This window comes from Sus scrofa, chromosome 9 (assembly GCF_054392235.1).
Source record: "Sus scrofa isolate SSC_HxYL_T2T_F1_AM1 chromosome 9, Sscrofa_HxYL_maternal_Yorkshire_Landrace_v2.0, whole genome shotgun sequence".
NCBI classification, from domain to species: Eukaryota; Metazoa; Chordata; class Mammalia; order Artiodactyla; family Suidae; genus Sus; species Sus scrofa.
Window position 1 is genome coordinate 137,764,001 of NC_139391.1, and position 19,060 is coordinate 137,783,060.

General features: G+C 37.2%; 1 protein-coding gene across 6 annotated transcripts in view; it reads right to left on the reverse strand.

The window, feature by feature from the left end:
- Positions 1-19,060, reverse strand: part of SYT14 (synaptotagmin 14) — a 223,181-nt gene that overhangs the window by 166,408 nt on the left and 37,713 nt on the right. The window lies entirely within an intron of this gene.

Consider the following 19,060-nt stretch of genomic DNA (forward strand, 5'->3'; position numbering starts at 1 on the left):
TGGATTTGGTCTTTGGCAGCCTCAGCTCTGGGACCCCAGCAGACCAGGCGCTCTTTCAGAGAAGACAAAGAACTTTCAGGTCTCTTACATGGTGCCTGAGCTGCAAATTCGTATCTCAAAATTCATCCTTTTCTTCTCTGACTTTAGAAGCAACCAGACATTGTCAGGAAGCTTGCTGGTCTGACAAAAATGTTCTAAGGTATTTTTACCTTTTTCAAAGGCAAAATACATGGTCACCCAGAACCTTCTCTCTTAAAAGTGTTTGATTAGAAGCATCCACAGCGATATTCTGCATATGTCACTTTGCCACTCACGCCCCAGACAATCAGCACTCCCCTCACTGTTGAAAGAAAGTCAGTATCTTTAAATCAAATCAGACCAAGGAACCAACTGGAAAAACCCCTGGACAAATTCAGAAAATTCATTTTGAAGATACCATTCTTCTAAAACTCTCTCAGTAACAGAATCTGATTAGTATTAGGCTTCTCCAGAGAAACAGAGCCAGCAGGATGTATACATAGAGTTATATTTTGAGTTATACATGATTGTAGGGGCAGGCAAATATGAAACCTTCAGGACAGACCAGCAGGCAGAGACCCTGGGAAGAGCTGATGTGGTCTTGAGTCAGAGGGTAGTCTGTAGGCACACTTCCTTCCTTTTCAACTGTATCTCAACCTTTTTTTCCAAAGGCCTTCAGTGACTGGATAAAGTCTATCTACATTATGTAGAGTAACATGCTCTGCCTAAAAAAATTACTGACCTCAACGTTAGTCACATCTAAAAAATACATCACAGAATCATTTAGACTCTGGTGTTTCACCGAACAACTGGGCACCACAGATCAACCACGTTGACACATAAAATTAACCATTACAACAGCCATACAAAAACTTGTACATTAATTATTATAACAGCTGTATGTGTAATATCCCAAAAATGGAAAACACACAATGTCTTTTGACAACTGAATCATTAAACAGACTGGCACCCCTACCTACACCATGAAATATTCTTAACAATTCGAAGGAGCAGAAGTTCCCATCGTGGCCCAGTGGAAATGAATCTGACTAGTATCCATGAGGATGCAGGTTTGATCCCTGGCCTTGCTCAGTGGGTTAAGGATCCAGCATTGCCTTGAGCTGTGGTGTAGGTCACAAATGTGGCTCAGATCCCACGTTGCTGTGGCTGTGGTGTAGGCCAACAGCTACAGCTCCGATTCAACCCCTAACTGGGAAACCTCCATATGCTGCAGGTGCAGCCCTAAAAAGACACACACACACAAAAAAAAAATCAAATTACTGATACAAGCAACAACGTGATGTAATTCAACGGCATTAAGCTAAATGAAAAAAATCAGTCTCAAAAGATCACATACTATATGATTCTATTTATATAACATATTAAAATTACAAAATTATGGAGTTAGAAAACAGAGTAGTGATTGCTAAGCATTAAGGATATTCATTCAGGTCATCATGAAGGTATATTTATAAATATAAGAATTTTGTTTATAAGAATTTGTGGTGGAGTTCCCGTCGTGGCGCAGTGGTTAACGAATCCGACTAGGAACCATGAGGTTGCGGGTTCGGTCCCTGCCCTTGCTCAGTGGGTTAATGATCCGGCGTTGCCATGAGCTGTGGTGTAGGTTGCAGACACGTCTTGGATCCCGCGTTGCTGTGGCTCTGGCATAGGCCGGTGGCTACAGCTCCGATTCAACCCCTAGCCTGGGAACCTCCATATGCCGCGGGAGCGGCCCAAGAAATAGCAACAACAACAAAAAAGACAAAAGACAAAAAAAAAAAAAAAAAAGAATTTGTGGTAACGTATAGAGAAAATAGTTTAAAAAGATGTATGATTTCACTAAACCGGATATTAAACTATATTACTAAATTGCAATTAAATAGTATAATATTAACAAAAGAACAGTGAAACAATATAAAAAGTTCAACATATTACATTGAGGTAGGTTCCCTCTATGCCCACTTTCTGGAGAGTTTTTATCAGAAATGATAGCTGAATTTTGTCACAAGTTTATTCTGCATCAGGTGAGATGACCATATGGTTTTTATGTTTCAGTTTGTTGATGTGGTGTATCATACTGATTGATTTGTGGATACAGAAGAATCCTTGCATTCCTGGGATTAATCTTACTTGACCATGGTATATGAGCCTTTTAATATATAGTTGGATTCAGTTTGCTAATATTTTGTTGAGCATCTCTGCATCTATGTTCATCAGTGATAGTGGCCTGTAATTTTCTTCTGTTGTGGTATCCTTGTCGGGTTTTGGTATCAGGGTGATGGTGGCCTCATAGAATGAGTTTGGGAGTGTTTTTTCCTCTGGAATTTTTTGTAAAAATTTCATAATAATAGGTGTTAAAGCCATATATGACAAACCCACAGCTAAATCATTCTCAATGGAGAAAAACTGAAACCATTTCTGCTAAGATTAGGAATAAGACAAGGATGTCCACTTCCACCACTGTTATTCAACATAGTTTTGGAAGCCCTAGCAATAGCAATCAGAAAAGAAAAAGAAATAAAAGGAATCCAAAATGGAAAAGAAGTAAAGCTATCACTGTTTGCAGATAACATGATACTATATCTAAAAATCCTAAATATACTACCAGAAAACTGTTAGAGCTCATCAATGAATTTCATAAATTTGCAGGATACAAAATTAATACACAGAAATCAACTGCATTTCTATTTACTAGCAATGAAAGATCAGAAAGAGAAATTAGGGAAACCATCAGATCAAAAAAATAAACCTAAGAATAAACCTATCTAAAGAGACAAAAGACCTCTCTGAAAATTTTCTGATGAAAAAAAATCAAAGACAACACAAATGGATGGAAAGATATACCAAGTTCTGGGATTGGAAGATTGATACTGTCAAAATGACTATATTACACAAGGCAATCTACAGATTCAATGCAATCCCTATCAAATTATCAAGGACATTCTTCACAGAATGAAATCAAAATACTTTAAAATTTGTATGGAAACACAAAGACTCCAAATATCCAAAACAATATTGAAAAATAAAAATGGAAATGGAGGAATCAGGCTCCCTGACTTCAGACTATAGTACAAAGTTACATTTATCAAAACAACATGGTACTGGCACAAAAACAAAAATATAGATCAATGTAGCAGGATAGAAAGCTCATAAATAAACCTAAGCACCTAAGGTCAACAAATCTATGACAAAGGAGGCAAGAACATAAAGTGGAAGAAAGACAGTCCTTTCAATAAGTGGTGCTTGGAAAACTGGATGGCTGTATGTAAAAGAATGAAATTACAACACTATAAAATTACACACAAAAATAAACTCAAATGGATTAAAGACCTAAAAATAAGGCCAGATATTACAAAACTCCCAGAGAAAAATACAGGCAGAACGGTCTTTGACATAAATCATAGCAACACCTTGTTTGATCCACCTCTTAAAATAATGACAGTAAAAACAAAAATAAACCAATGGAACCTAACTAACTCAAAAGCTTTTGCACCATGAAGGAAACCATTTAAAAAGCCAAGACAACAACCCACAGAATGGGAGAAAGTCCTTAAAGGATGCAACAGACAAGGGCCATATCTCTAAAATATACAAGCAGCTCATACAACTTACAACAAAAAGACCAAACAACCCAATTGAAAAATGGGCAGAAGACCTAAACAGACATTTCTCCAAAGAAGACATGTGGTTGGCCAGTAGGCACATGAAAAAATGCTCATCATCACTAATTACTAGAGAAATGCAAATCAAAACTACAATGAGGTACCACCTCACACCTATCAGAATGGGCATCATTAACAAGCTGACAAATAACAAATGCTAGAAAGGGTGTAGAGAAAAGGGAAGCCTCCTTCACTGTTGGTGGGAATTTAAATTAGTACAAGCACTATGGAAAACAGTATGGTGATACCTCAGAAAACTAAACATAGAACTAAATATTTTGCTGGATCATATGATCCAGCAAGCCCACTCCTGGGCATATATTTGGACAAAACCTTCATTCAAAAACATGTATGCATACCTATGTTCACTGCAGCACCATTCACAATAATCAAGACATGGAAACAACATAAATGTCCACTGACAGATGAATGGATTAAGAAGATGTGGTACATATATACTATGGAATATTAGCCACAAAAAGGTCAAAATAACGCCATTTGCAAGCAACATGGATGCAACCAGAGACTCTCATACTAAGTGAAGTAAGTCAGAAAGAGAAAGACAAGTATCATATGATATCACTTATATGTGAAACCTAAAGTATGGCACAAATGATCCTATCTACAAAACAAAAACAGATCACAGGGACATGGAGAGCAGACTTGTGGTTGCCAGAGGGAGGGAGGAGGAAATGGGATAGATAGGGAGTCTGGGGTTGGTAGGTACAAACCATTACATTTAGAAAGATAAGCAATGGGGTCCTACTATACAGCACAAGGAACTATGTCCAAGCTCTGGCGATAGAACACAATGGAAGATGGTATGAGAAGGACAGTGCATATATATATATACATACATATATATGTATGTATATATATGTGTGTGTGTGTGTGTGTGTATATATATATATATATACATGAGACTGGGTCACTATGCTGTACAGCAGAAATTGACACAACACTGTAAATCAACTATATTCTAATAAATCTATTTCACAAGGAAAAAAGTTCATTATAATCTAGTATACATAGTCAGCCACATATATGCTATATCAAATCAATAAAAGAAAAACAAATTTTCTGGTTATTCAATAAGTAATGTTGTCATCTCTGGGTATAGGAATAGGGATTTCATGTAATTTTTAAGTTTTTTCCTAATCTGTTTCCTAAATGTTTGAGAGTTAATGTATAGTTCTTTCATAACCAGAAAACTATGTTAACTATTTGAAAAAAAGCTTAAATTTGGAAGAATTTTTATTTTAGATAAAAATTACAAAAATAAAACAAAATAAAAACCCATAAATAAGAATGATTAAGGGAGTTCCTGCTGTGGTTCAGTGAGTTAAACACCCAACTAGTATCCATGACAATGTGGTTCAATCCCTGGCCTTGCTCAGTGGGTTAAAGGATCCAGCGTTGCCATGAGCTATGGTGTAGGTCGCAGACATGGCTCAGATCTGGCATTGCTGTGGCTGTGGTGTGGGCCAGCAGCTGCAGCTCCGATTCAACTCCTAGCCCAAGAATTTCCATGTGCTGCGGGTGCAACCTTAAAAAAAAAAAAAAAAAATTGCTTTTTCCTACATACAAATACAAAAATTATACATATCAAAAGATCCCATGAGTGGAGTTCCCACTATGGCACAGTAGCTTACAGATCCAGCACTGTCTCTGTGGCACTGCAGGTTCGATCCTAGCACAGTGGGTTAAGAATCCAGCATTACTGCAGCTGTGGTGTAGGTCACAGCTGTAGTCTGAATTGGGAATATGGCCTGGGAACTTTCATATACCACAGGTGTAGCCAAAGCAAAAAACAGAGAGGGTGGCAAAAATTGACACACGGCAAAACAAACAGAGAGAACTTAAATATTTTTAAATAGAAATAAACCTACAAGAGTAATTTCAAAAGGATACTTGCCAAAGTATTATAAACTATCACTAAACTTGAAAAATATCTCACGACTCTTTGTATATGTTCACAGAATCCATATGAACCACGTCAGGGTGACAAAGATAAATTAAGCAATTAGAGCTAAATTCTCTTTTGGGTCTAGTCAAAGCCACTCCTATCTTACTAAGGAATTATTTGCCTCTAATTCCTCTGTGAAAAAAATCTATAAAAGTAAATCTTTTGTGCCTGAGTTTTCCATCTAGTCTGAAGACTGAGGAGCATATGACATTATCTAATATTTTTGTCACTGCGTTATTTCAAATCACACTGCCCTAGCTGCGGTGTTTTCTTTCATAAAGAAATATGAAGGAATGCTGGTTTCTAGTATTAAATCAAATGCCTAGATGATTATATAGTCAGCAGCCTCAGAGCTATAAGACTTAAGTGCAAGCTACTCAAAAAGAACTGCATAACAGGCTATATAAAGGATCTAATTCTAAAAGTTTAATGTAGGAACCTACACAATTTTCATTAAAAAGAAAAAAGTAACGTGAAGAGACTTTCCACTGTGGCTCAGGGGTAATCAGCCCATTTAGTATTCATGAGGTCTCAGGTTCGATCCCTGGCGTCGCTCAGTGGGTCAAGGATCCAGTGTTGCTGTGAGCTGTGGTGTAGGTTGCAGACGCGGCTCAGATCCCGCGTTGCTCTGGCTGTGGTGTAGGCCAGCAGCTGTAGCTCTAATTTGACCTCTAGCCTGGGAACTCCATATGCTGTGGGTGAGGCCCTAAAAAGCAAACAAACCAAAAAAACCCACTACATTTTATACTCACTGTAACACTATTTGTAATAATAAAAAAGGTGTACATTTTAAAAATCCAGAAATAGCAAGTTGGTTCCACACAAAGGGAACTTATTCCCATACAGCATTCCCATATGAGAGGATAATACCATATCACTAAAAATCAGATAAACAATAAGAAAATAAAATGGAAAACAGTCAATAATACAGGAAAATACTAATAATGCAATTTTATGTACGTAAAAATTCTGGATACAAAACAATCTACATATAATGTGAGACCTATTTTGTTTAAATTATCTGTATGTTTATATAAAACTGTTTTATAACAATACTCTAAAATATCACCAACTATCTTTGCGGAAGGTAGAATTGGTGTTATATATTTTGTAGACATTCCTCTATATTTTCTAAATTACTGATAATGAGCAAGCATTATTAAAGGGCCAGAAAAAAAGTTTACTTCATTAAAACCATGTATACACATGAAGGATGCTTTCATTCTTAAAAGGGCATAAAGAACAAATTTCAAATTTAAATCCAAAGAGCACAAGATCAATAGTTTTTGGGTTTTTTTTTTAATTTAGGGCTGTACCCTCGGCATATGAAAGTTCCCAGGCTAGAGGTCCAATTGGTGCTCCAGCTGCCAGGCTACACCACAGCCACACCACGCCAGATCTGAGCCACATCTGCGACCTACGCCACAGTTCATGGCAATACCGGACCCTTAATCCACTGAGTGGGGCCAGGGATTGAACCTGCGTCCTCATGGATGCTAGTCTGGTTTGTTACTGCTGAGTCACAACAGAAACTCCAAAACCAATAGATTTCTAACACATGCTATTAAAAAAAAAAAAAAAAAAAAAAAAAAAAAAAAAAAAAGGAAGACAAGGGTTCCATGATGAAATATATTTAGGAAAAAATTGGGTTAAACAGAACTGAACAGTCTTCTTCAGTACAGAACTTCTAGGCTTCAAAGTGCTAATTTTCTAACCTTAACCACTTCCACACCAGTCCCAGGAATGGCTCCACAGAACCTCTAAGAATGTGGGATACCACTTAAAAATCACCAATCTCATCTATCATTTTCACAATCTGGATATATTTTATAAAATGTAAAAAGAGTGAGAGGAAGGAAAGGAAGAAGAATGAATTCTGTTACGACAATAATAGACTCTCACAAGGCATTAAGTTATCAGTACATATTTGGACCAGGAAGACAGAATAAGAACTAAATAAGACAGATGGAAAAATCTGCAAGCTTGACTTGCTTATTAAAATTGGTTCTACATGCAAAATTTATATTGAATATAATTTAAAATATGCAAATTGCATACATATGTCCTTATATGTGATGACAAATCATACACTGATATAACCCAATTTTAAAGATGCAATAAATCGAAATGATATTATACATATACCTTAGTGTTTAAATAAAAACCGTACCTTGGACATTTAAAGCACCAAATATTTCAGTGTTAAATTCACTCAGCATAAAACAAACTGCTAAGTATTACGTTATTTACTAAACAGATTTTCATATTAGCCATTAGATGGCACCATACATCTATTAGATAATATAACTGTACACTAAACTCTAATTTTCCATGTGTTTTTAAAGTATTATAAAATATTTTCAACTCAAGTAAACAGAATATATGTTATTGTTTATCACTGTTAAACTTTAAGCCTTCAAGGGAAGAAAATGATATAAGCAATTATTAAACTTTTTGGAACACTGCAACTTAAATACTCCCATTCAGAAATCAAGCTGGAAGGTTCTAAAACAACTATTCAAAAGTTAAATGTCAGATGGCGAGAGAAAGCCTTCTCTTAAAATAAACTGAAGATAAAACTAATTTTCTACCTTAATAATTTTTACTTCATTTAAAACCGGCACTATCCAGTTTCTAATTCTTCCTAAATTTATGTCTACTTTTCTGATCTAAATATCATCATATTTCATTCTCTAATCCAGGACTCTCTCAATTCCTATCAATTCAAAATGTAGTTTCCCAGGTGCTATGCTGATATGCGCTCCTCCAGATCTTATCAGCTATTTACACACCCCAAATGACCCCCCCGTGATCATTTTTTCCAATTCCAAACAAGATAGAGTAACAGAGATAAGATTTACCCTACTCCTGAAAACACTAAAACATCAGCCGACATATATGAACCAATGGCCCCTAGCCACTGGACATAGGCGAGGAAGGGCAGTGATCATTGCGGAAGAACATAAAAAGGTGACGATTATTGTCCAAGCTTACTGCCTAGAGACGGCCCCCAGGCTGTAGCAAAGATAAAAGGAAGCCAAGCAGAGCCCAGTGGTCTCCCTGAGCTGAGGAGATGGGCAAGGGAATACACAGAAGCTAAGGAGGCTGGAGTTTGCATGGCTGGCTGCCTGTGCAGGGAGAACTCAGAGAGCCACACTGAGTCACCCAGGAAGGCACAGCTGAACACTGCTCAGGACTATTCAGGAATGACAGGAATCGATCACAGGCTGGGAAGGAATCCTCCAAAAGGATCAAAGGGAAAAGTGGTCAAACATCACAGAGCACAAGAAACGGTGACTCTTCTCCAGATCCAAAATGAAAAATATCAAATCTTATGGAGCACTGATTACAGTACCACAGTATCTTGCTCAGAAGTGAGGAAAAACTAACCCTAGAGCAAATGCAGGTACGATCCCACCAAACAGTATTTAAGACCAAAGGAGCAAACTGTTTCTAAGTGACAGCCTATTTTCAGAACAACGCTCAAAAATAAACAAAAAGAGCCAACAAATAACGAGCAAAACTTCACAAGGTAAAGCATCCAATAAAAAAATTATCAGGCGCGCAAAGAAGGGAGGGCGAAACTTGGAAAAACCAATCAACCACAACCAACTCTGAAAGATGATAAAATGAGTAGACAAGGACACAATGGTTCTAGGTCCCCTCGCTGTAAACATCTTGGCTATATGCATTTGTGCTGCATTTCAGCCACAAATGTTGTCACTGTAAAACCAACTGAAGGTAATTTTGCCAGAAAAGATGAAATAAAAAATAAAGGAGGGACATTTTAAAGGATATAATGAAGCATTAGAAATCAATAAATTAAAGACTGACAACATACAAAAAATTAAATACATTTGAAATCTGTGTAAATTCACACCAATACTATGCAAATAACTGATTTTATGAGTTAATAAGCATGGTCCTACAAGTCTTTCATTGACAGTATTTTATGTACTTTTTACCTCATGTTAATTCATTTCCCTGTTTGCTATTACACTTTCACTTTTTCAATAAAATCTCCCTCTTCATTAAGAGAAGTGTCATTTTCCCAAATACTAGGATTCATAACCATAAAGTGAGTTTTGAATTCCTGTGAAAGCTTTTACACTGTTGCTTATTCTTGTCTGTTGATAGATGTTCCAAACTTCCATGGGAAATGAGGCTTCAATTCTGCGCCTTCCTATCACCAAAGGACATGCGAACTGGTACATTACCATTTTCCAGGAGACTGTGCATTCTGGCTTTACACTCCCTTACTTCACACTTCCAGTAAGTTTTACCATCGCATTTTCTATCAACTCAATATACGCAGTTGTGAAGACCACTGCACCTACGGGTCACTGTACAGCCCATTATGAGGGCTAATATTGATGTGATATAAACACTGGAGTACTTGTGTCCATGGAGAAATGCAACCAGACTGTCAACCAGTTACATTATCTTTTATTTCAAAAACTGCCTTATAGCCAATTAGGTATGCAGTGAAGATGTTTCCAGCAAAGATGCTTGAAACGAAAACACTTGACATGGATACCATCAACTAGTATGATGTCTCCCATGGGTTCAAGAAGCTAGAGGAAAGGCCGAATGTGTTCAGAAGCATGGAAATACATTTTTAAAAAGCTAAATCAACCTTCTAAAGATGAAAACTGTAATTTTGGAGGTAAAAAGATTAACAGAAGATTAAAGATTACAGGAGTTCCCGTCGTGGCTCAGAGGAAACGAATCTGGCTAGCATCCATGAGGACACAGGTTTGATCCCTGGCCTTGCTCAGTGGGTTAAGGATCCGGCATTGCTGTGAGCAGTGGTGTAGGTCGCAGATGTGGCTCGGATCTGGCATTGCCGTCACGTAGGCCAGCAGCTGCAGCTCCAATTTCAACCTCTAGCCTGGGAACCTCCATATGCCATGGATGTGGCCCTAAAAAGACCAAAAAAAAAAAAAGAAGATTAAAGATTACAAAAGAAAACATTAGTCAACTTGAACACATACAAACAGAATCTGAAAAAAATAGAAAGAAAAAAGACTGAAAAAGAAACAAACAGAAAATCAGTATACTGTGAGACGAGGTCAGGTGTACAAATACATGTGTAATCAGAACCCATAAAAAAGAGGCCAAAGAAGGAAGAATCAAGAAAACACTGAGGGTCTGGGATGGAAATGCTATACAATTTGGTTGTGACGATTGTTGTATACCTATAAATGTAATAAAATTCATTAAGCAATAAAAAAAATTTGAATAAATAAATCAAACGGCTTAAAAACAATGAAGAAAAAAATAGTTTTTAAGACGAAATCTTAAAAGCAGCCATAAAAAACTACACATTATGCATTAAGGAAAAAAGGTAAGGTTAACAGCTAATTATTCAGCAGAAACAAATAAAACTAGAAAAAGTGGAGCATCATCATTAGCATATTGAAAGGAGGGAAAAAAAGGTGTTAAGCTAGAATTCTTTACCAGTGTAAACATCTCTGAAAAACAAAGTTAAAATAACAATAATAATTAAAAAAAAAAAAACTGGGACATTCAAAAGCCAAAAGAATTCATACTAGCAAAACTGCCTGAGAAATGTTTAAGTCCTTTCAGCAGAAAGAAAATGATATCAGATGGAAAAGATCAAAAAGAAATACACTGCATAAGAAATGGTAAATGCCTGTATAAATACAGTTTTTACCTTAATTTTTTTCAAAGATAAGTAAGAGCAGATTAGAAAAGCTTCAAGGGTTGATCCCTGCAAGTGAAACATTAAACTGGGGGAAAGTATCAGAACCAGCCATTTCTCTAGAAGTGCTCAGCACCAAGAAAAAACAATGGGGGGAGTTCCCACTGTGGCATAGTGGGTTAAAAATCCAACTGCAGCAGCTCAGGGTGCTACAGCAGCACAGGTTCAATCCCCAGCCCAACGTGGGGGTTAAAGGACCTGGCATTGCTGCAAGTGCACTATATATACATAGGTCGCAGCCGCAGCTCAGATTCAATCCCTGGCCCAGGAACTTCCAAACGTTGTGAGTGCAGCCATAAAAAAAAAAAAAAAAAAAAAAAAATTTTTTTTCTATTTCTTTACTTTTCTAGTCATACATAATGATGGATGTTCACTAAACTTATTTCATGATACATGAAAGTCAAATCATTATGTTGTATACCTCAAACTTACACAGTGCTCTGTGTCAGTTACATCTCAATAAAACTGGAAGAAAAAATTGTAAATCAACTATTTCTGAATTCTGCAACCTGATCAGACACCTACAGCAGTCAGAGACATACCTGATGAAGAAAGAGATTACTGAAATTCGGTAGCAGAGCAATGGTGTATGAGTGAATTATTATCCCTCATGCTCAGCCCTGCCTTGGCAGCTGCGGGAGCAGCTCACGCCCCTGGAGCAGCTAGCTGGTGCTGGGCTGGCAGTAAGCACTTTATCCTGTTAGAACCTGGGGTGGCATATTTTGCTCACTCTAGTACTTCCAATGTCTGCCTTTGTTTTGGGCCACCTCAAGCGACAGTGACTTCCACAGCAGGAATTACTGAGAGAGTGAAGGACACAAAGGACTTTGTTTTGCTTTGATATTGTGGACCCAGACATTTAAGGAAACCTCTATAAGGTCACTGGCTGACCACAGTTATAATGTAAAAGGAAATTCAGTGACCACCCACAAGAAGAGATCCAGACTCTTCAAAAATAGTCCAGAAAAGGAAATAAATAAATAAATGCAGCATCTGCCAAGCAAAAATCAGCAATTCCTAATAAGCAGGAGAATCTGATTTTCATCCCACACTACAGTAGTCAATATATCCAGTTTCCAACAAAAGACTACAAAGCAAAGAAACAGGAAAGCATGGCCCGTTTACATGAAAAAAACATTTTGACAGAAACCATGTCTAAGAAACCCAGACATCAGAATTATTAGTCAAAAATGATAAATCAACTTCATTAAATATGCTTAATGAGCTAAAAGAAACAATAAGCAAAGAATCAAAGGAAATCCAAAGAACGATGTATTAATAAGGAGTGTCAATAGGGAGTTCCCGTCGTGGCGCAGTGGTTAGCGAATCCGACTAGGAACCATGAGGTTGCGGGTTCGATCCCTGGCCTTGCTCAGTGGGTTAAGGATCCGGCGTTGCCGTGAGCTGTGGTGTAGGTTGCAGACGTGGCTCAGATCCCGTGTTGCTGTGGCTCTGGCGTAGGCCGGTGGCTACAGCTCCATATGCCGCAGAAGTGGCCCTAGAAATGGCAAAAAGACAAAAAAAAAAAAAAAAGAAAAAGGAATGTCAATGGATAAGACACAATTCAAAAGAAACAAATACAATGAAAACAACTGGGAGATAAGACAACTAGAAATATGGAGTGAATTCACATCCCACAGGTGCAGCCCTAAAAAAAAGGAAAAAATACCAAAAAATAAATAAAAATAAAAATAAATTTTTTAAAGGCAAAGATTGGCAGACTAGATCTTGATCTTGTTTTGTTTCTAGCTGTGCCCATGGCATGCAGAAGTTCCCAGGTCAGGAACTGAACTCATACCACAGCTGCAACCCAAGCCAAAGCAGTGACAATACCAGATCCTTAAACCACTGAGCCACCAGGGAATTCCTGGTAGACTAGATTTTTTAAATGATCCATTTATAGGAGCTCCTGCTGTGGCGCCATGTAATCGGCAGTATCTTAGGGGCACTGGGATGCAGTGGGATGCAGTCCCCAGCCCAGTACAGAGGGTTAAGGATCCAGCATTGCTGCAGCTGCAGCTTAGGTCCTAACTGCAGCTCAGATCTGATCCCTGGCCCAGGAACTCCATACGCCATGGGGCAAGAAACTTAGTGCAGTATTTACCAAAAGAAAACTGAGGTGGCTACATTATTATTAGTCACAACAGAGTTTAAGAAAGACGAATGTCAGAAAAAAAATATTATATTTAAGTAATAGATTTAATACAGCAAAAAGATAAAAGAAAAGGAAGGAGACAGAGAACGTATTTCAGGAAAAAACTACAAACTCCCCTAACCCGGAGAAGGAAACACATCAGTTCCAGGAAACACAGAGCATGCCAAACAAGAGGAATACAAAGAGGTCCACACTATCATAATTACAATAAAATTGTCAAAAATTAAAAATAAAGGGAGAATCTTTTTTTTTTCTTTTTGGCCACCTGCAGCATGCAGAAGTTCCTGGGCCAGGGATTAAACACAAGCCACAACAGTGACAACACCAAATCCTTAACCCACGAGGCCAACAGGGAACCCCAAGCGAGACTCTTAAAAGCATTAAGAAAAAAGCAACTAGCTTTGTGCAAAACAAACTCATATCAGCTAACTTTTCAGCAGAAACTTTGTAGGCCAGAAGGGAGTGCCATGATATATTTGAAGTACTGAAAGGAAAAAACCTACAACCAAGAAAACTCTACCTGGCAACATCATCATCCGTAATTGAAGAAGAAATGAAGAGTTTTACGGACAACAAGAAGCTAAAAGAGTTCATCACCATCAAATCAGCCTTGCAAGAAATGCTGAAGTGACTTCTCTAAACAGGAAAAAAAAAAAAAATGTCTACAACTACAAATAAACAAATAATGAAAGGAAAAGCTCACTAGTAAAGATAAATATACAAAAAAAAGTATTTGATCGACAACAACAAACATAGTAGAAAGGTTAAAAGATGAAAGTAGTAAAATCATCTATATATGCAATAAATATTTAAAGGATGCACCAGATAAAAAGATATAAAATATGACTTAAAAATATAAAAAGCAGGATGGGAGAGTAAAAATGCAGGGCTGTTAAAATGCATTCAAACTTCAGAGATCACCAACTTAAAAGAGACATCTATAGATAAATGGATTGTTATACATAAGCCTCTTGGCAACCACAAACCAAAAACTTCTCACAGATACACAAAAAATAAAGAGAAAGAAATCCAAACCTACCACTAAAGACAGTCACCAAATTATAAGGGAAGAGAGAGCAAGAGAAGAATGGAACAAAGAAAAGGTATAAAAAACAACCATAAACCAATTAACAAAAGGGCAATAACTACTTACCTAGCAATAATTCCTTTAGTTGTAAATGGACTAAAGGCTCCAATAAAAAGACACAGAGTGGCTGAATGGATAGAAAAACAAGACCTACAAATATGCTGTCTAGAGGAGACTCAGTTCAGATCTAAAAACACACATAGGAGTTCCCGTCGTGGCGCAGTGGTTAACGAATCCGACTAGGAACCATGAGGTTGCGGGTTTGATCCCTGGCCCTGCTCACTGGGTTAACGATCCGGCGTTGCCGTGAGCTGTGGTGTAGGTTGCAGATGTGGCTTGGATCCCAAGTTGCTGTGGCTCTGGTGTAAGCCAGCAGCTACAGCTCCTATTCAACCCCTAGCCTGGGAACCTCCATATGCCTCGGGCACGGCCCAAAGAAATAGCAAAAAGACAATAAATAAATAAATAAAATAAAATAAAATAAAATAAACACACACATAGATGAAAGTTAAGGGATGGAAAAGGAGAACCCATGCAAACGGAAACAAAAAGAAAGCTGGAGTTGCACTACTCAGGCAAAAGAGACTTTAAAACAAAGACTGAAATCCACTATACTTCAATAAAACTTCAAACAATGAAAAAGAAAAAACCCAGTGTAACAAAAAACTAAGAAAAGCCTTTAAAATGATAAAGGGATCAACCCAACAAGATATAACACTTGTAAAAATACATTTGCCCAACATAAGAGTACTTAAATAAAGGAAATAACAAATATAAGGGGAGAAACCGAGTAACACAGTAATACTAGGGGACTTACATCAATGGACAGATCATTTGGACAGAAATCAACAAAAATCCAAGGGCTTTAGACGACACCTTAAACCAAATGGACTGGAAAGATATATAGAGAACATTCCATCCAAAAGCAATAAAATACATACGCTAGGCCACAAAACAGGTGTCAATAAATCTAAGATAACAGAAGGAATAAAAAGAATAAAACAGGAATAATCAAAAGACACTGACAAATGAAACAGAGGACGACACTAACAAATGGAAAGATAGACTATGCTCAGGGATCAGAAGAATCAATACTGCTAAAGTGTCCATACCACCCAAGGCAATCTACAAGTGCAATCCCTATCAAAATACCAATGGCATTTTTCACAGAATCAGGACAAATAACTCTAAGACATGCGTAGAAACACAAAAACCCAAAGAGCCAAAACAATCTTAAGGAAGAAGAACAAAGCCAGAGGCCTCACATCCCCTGATTTCAAACTATACTACAAAGCTACAGTCACCCAAAACTGTGGAACTGGCACAAAAATAGACATGCAGATCAATGAAACAGAATAAAGAGCCCAGAAATAAACCCATGGTATATAGTCAATTATTCCATGACAAACGAGGCAAGAATATACAATGAGGGAAAGACAACTTCAATAAATGGTGTTGGGAAACAAGATAGCTTTATGCAAAAGAATAAACTAGACTACTTTCTTACAATACATACAAACATAACACCAAACAGGAAAAAAGATTTAAGTGCAAGGCCTGAAACTACAGAAAACAATAGGCAGCACACTCTTTGACAATGGTCTCAGCAATATTTTTTTCAATATGCCTCCTCAGACAAAGGAAACAAAAGCAAAAATAAACAGATGGGACTACATCAAACTGAAAAGGGTTTGCACAAACAGGAAACTATCCACAGAATGAAAAGGCAGCTGACTGAATGATAGCAGATTTTTATAAATGATATATCTGATGAGTTACTATCCAAAACATACAAAGAATGTATATAATTCGGCATCAAGAAAAACTAATAATCTGATTTTAACACAGGCAGAGAAACTAAATTTTTTTTTCAAAAGAAGACATACAGATGGCCAACAGACACAAGAAAAGATGTTCAACATCATTAGTCATCAGGGAAACGCAATTAATACTACAGTGAGATAATACCTCATCACCCCTGTCAGAATAGCCACCGTCAAAAGACCGCAAATAACAAGTACTGACAAAGATGTGGAGAAAAGGAAACTCTTATCTACTCTTAGTAGGACTCTAAATTGCTGCAGCCATTACAAACAACATTAAGGAGGTTCTTCAAAAACTTAACAATTATCCAGCAATTTCACTTCTGGGTATTTACCTGAAGAAAACAGAAACACTAATTTGAAAAGATATATGCACTCCAATATTCACTGTAGCATTATTTCCAACAGCCGAAACATGGAAACAACGTACGTGTCCATCAACAGATGAATGGATAAAGAAGATGTGGTTTCCACATACATACAATGGAATATGGATTATTACTCAGTCATCAAAAAATGAAGTTTGGCCAATTGCAACAACATGGATGAATCTAGAGGTTAGTATGCTAAGTGAAATATGTCAGATGGAGAAAGACCAAGACCCCATGATCTCACTTTTCTGTGGAATCTAAAAACAAAAACAAAAGCAGACATACAGATACAAAAAAAACCCAAAAAACAAACACCATAACAGGTGGTTGCCAGAAAAGAGGGAGGGTCCGTAGTGGGCCAAACAGGTGAAGATGATAAAGAGGTATCAACTTCCAGTGACATAATAAGTCACGGTGATGTAATATTCAGTATAAGAAATATATGCTCAAAAATATTGTAATAACTTTGGGGATAGATGGTTACTAGACTTAGTTTGGTAATAATTTAATCATGCATGCAAATATCAAATTACTACATAGTACACCTGAAACTAACATAATATTGTACATCAATTATATTTCAATTAATAAGAAAGCATCTACAGGAGTTCCCACTCTGGCTCAGCAGAAACGAATCTGACTAGCATCCGTGAGGACGCAGGTGTGAACCCTGGCCTTTCTCAGTGGGTTGAGGATCCACCATTGCCGTGAGCTATGGTGTAGGTCACAAATGCAGGTCAGGTATCGCATTGCTGTGGCTGTGGTGTAGGTCAGCAGCTATAGCTCCGATTCGACCCCTACCCTGGGAACCTCCATATGCCGCGAGTGCAGCCCTGAAAAGATAAAAAAAAAAGCATCTACAACAAACCTATAGCCAATGCTTTCCCCCTAAGATCACCAATAAAGCAAAGATACCTATTCTTACCACTTCCATTCAATATTATACTAAAGATTCTAGCCAGTACAATGAGGCAGGAAAAATAACTAAAGGTGTTCATACTGGAAAGGAAGAAGTGAAACTGTCTATTCACTGACGTGATCATCTACGTAGAAACTGCGTTCAAGTCCACAAAAAAGCTACCAGAACTAATAAGAAGGTTTAGCAAGGTTGCAATATAACATCAATATACAAAAATCAACTGTATTTCTAGATAATTTCTATATAAAATCAATGAACAATTAAAAACTTATATTTAAAAATTCTACTCTGCTGCAGGTGTGGCCCTAGAAAAGACAAAATAAATAAATACACAAAAAATTCCAGTCAAAGCAGCATTAAAAGCTATGGTAATTCAGGGGTAAATCCAATGAGATATGTGTATGGCCTGTACACTGAAAACTAAAAAATATTTCTGAGTGAAATGAGAGGTGTTATCTAGGATATCCATTCCATTAGAATTCTTTCAGGGGGAGGGAGCAGGACATAAAATGTAAGAGAGGATACTTGACAGAGTCATTCAAAAAGTCATCTGAAAAAATACAGTAATAATCAGGACATTTTTAAAGAAACCGTGTAAGAAAGCCTCTCTATACACATGCACTGATTTAGTGCAGAATAACAGAGGTCTATCACATTAACAAGAATGAATCCTTGCTACAACCAGTTGATGAGAAATAAATGTAAAGCTGGATCCTTCCTTCACACCTGAGACTGAAATAAATTCCAAGTGGATTAAAGACACATGTTTAAAGCCGCCCACATTTTACAGAGACTACAGACTCACTGGGCTGTTGAACAATGAATTCTTTAGGGAAATCGTTTCCAAATGCAAGCCATGTCCACCGTCTATATCACGCTCACTTTGCGGACACATTTCTTAAGGTTTGTTTGTAGGTATCTAACTTAGGGGTTGAAAGGAGAAAAGATAGAGCTTATTTCAGCTGATGTATGGAAACTGTCCTCTACAGATATTTTCCCTCCTCTTGAAAATGGTCAAAGGCACCATAAATAACCAGAAAATTAAATGTATGGCTCCAAAGAACCCAGCCATATATATTTCTTTATATATAAAATGTATATACATAAAAAAGTACTTAAGTCAATATTAATTAGTACATATCCCACTTTGGGATCTTAGGATGAAATAGATCCATATGAACAGCAACAAACTAATCGCCCTTCTTCCCTACCCTGCTTCTAATGAAAAACAAAACAAAACAAAAACCTTAGGAGAGAGAAACCAAAACTCAACTGATAATGGGAGCATTCTGTAAAATGTCTGGACTCATTACTGAAAGGGGCTACAGTGG